Here is a 1,894-nt window from a genome sequence, read left to right on the forward strand (position 1 = left end):
TCCCAGAAATGGTGGCCCAGGAGGGGCTGCCAGTGCTCGCCTGAAGTTCCCGACGGAGTGCAGAGCTCCGGTCCGCGACCGCGTCGTCTTCCCGCCTCCGCCCCCTGCACCCATGGCAAGCCTTGCTCTCTGCGACCCGGCTAGGCGGCCGCGCGAGAGCCGCAAGGTCATCGTGGCCTCCCCGGCGTTGGAGCTTGAGGAGCACGTCCTGCGCCAGCACGCGGTCACCCTGACTGCCGCGGACCGCTCGCACTCCACCACCCCCGTGGCGGTGGGCAAGGTCATCCTCGAGCAGCTCTCCACCCCTCCGCACTTGCTCCGCGTCACTGCCCACCAGCCTGAAGCCTTCCTCGTCCACTTCAACCTCACTGCGCACCGAGACAACGCCGTGCGCCGCGACGTCATCAAGGTTGAAGGCTGCAAGTACCTCATCAGGGCCTGGAACGAAGACGACCACGCCGTGCTCCTCAAGTTTCATCATCACATGCGCGTTGTGGTAGAAGACCTGCCCATGCAGTTTTGGTCGCTGCCGGGTGCGGATGAGGCCTTCGGCGACATCGGCCGCGTCGACCGGCTCGATTCGCGCACCCTAGAGAGGGGGCACACCAGGACCTTCGCGTTCTGGCTCTGGGTCTGGGACGTTGCCCACATCCCCACCAGGTGCACGCTCTGGGTGCTCAGGCGGGGTGCGGGCCGGAAGGATGAGATCATCGGCCTCGCCCCCGCGGACCGCCGCATCCCCCCGCCACCCGGCGTCCGGCGCTATGACCTGCTGATCCATGTCGACCTGCTGGAGGATTGGTCACCCCTCTCGCCGCGCTCGTCTCACTCCGGCCAGAGCGGTCTGCCCTCCTCGGACGAAGACGACGACCGCCCCTTCCCGCGCATCGAGGCTGGCACCTGGGTGGCGCATGTCGAAGACGGGCAGGGCAGGGCCCGCAGTAGGGCGCCGCGCGTCGGGGCTGGGGGCTGTGGCCCTGTGCTCGGTGGGGGCGCTCGCGACCACGAGGAGGACAATGGAAGTGGTGGTTCCGGCGCAAGCCGTTCTTGGAAGGATCGCCTGCTCGGTCGTGGCTGCCACGCCAAGGGCTGCGACAGAGACGTGATCAAGGACGCACACCGACGCCGCAGCAGATCGCCCGCCGGCCACCACCACGCGGCTGGTCGTCATGGCCGCCCTGCCGCTGGGAGGGCCTCCGGCACTCCGGTCCTGCGCGCCACCCCGCCACTCCCCCTCCGCTCGGCCGCCCCAGCGATGGAGGTAGACCCGGTGGCCCAGTTCTTCTCCTTCTCTGACAACGGTCGCGCCCTCTCTCCGCCCCCGTGCACGGACTGCATGCAACTGGAGATGGAGAACGCCATTCAGGAGGCGCTGGTCACCCCTCTGGCTTTCGAAGATGGTGGCCGCTCGCCTTCTCCACCCACCGCCAAGCCTGCCGAGTAGGAGAGCCTGGAAATGCTGCCATGCCTGCTGCCCTACATCGCCTCCCCTGCAGCAGCGACGGTGGGCTTCCAGATGGACGCGGTCATCCAGCAAGTGGGGTCCATGCAGATAGGCAGCAGTCAGGCGCAGGCGGCCGAGCTGTTTACAGCGGTCCCTCCTCCGATCCTCCCAAGCCAGCCTCCTAGTCCTCGCCACTCCGCTTCGCCCAAGTCCAGGGCTACCTCCGCCCCGTCCCGTCGCAGTGCTCGACAGGCAGCAGCTGGCATCTCCACCCCGGTGGCGCAGAGGGCGATGTTGCGCCCCGTCCAGGAGCTTGGTGAGCTTGGCCCGAAGGACAAGATGACTCCAAAAGCGACTGCGCAGATCATGAAGCGTTTCCAGGAACCCCTCTCCGACGGCGACATCGCTGCAATCGCCAAGCCGACAGGCCTCGACCAGGAAGCTCTCAAG

The 1,894-nt window shown here is 67.6% G+C and overlaps 1 pseudogene; it reads left to right on the forward strand.

The window, feature by feature from the left end:
* The first annotated feature begins 511 nt into the window (after positions 1-511).
* Positions 512-1,629, forward strand: LOC119354159 (annotated as a pseudogene).
* Positions 1,630-1,894: the final 265 nt, after the last annotated feature.

The sequence above is a fragment of the Triticum dicoccoides genome, chromosome 1A (assembly GCF_002162155.2).
Source record: "Triticum dicoccoides isolate Atlit2015 ecotype Zavitan chromosome 1A, WEW_v2.0, whole genome shotgun sequence".
In the NCBI taxonomy this organism is placed as follows: domain Eukaryota; kingdom Viridiplantae; phylum Streptophyta; class Magnoliopsida; order Poales; family Poaceae; genus Triticum; species Triticum dicoccoides.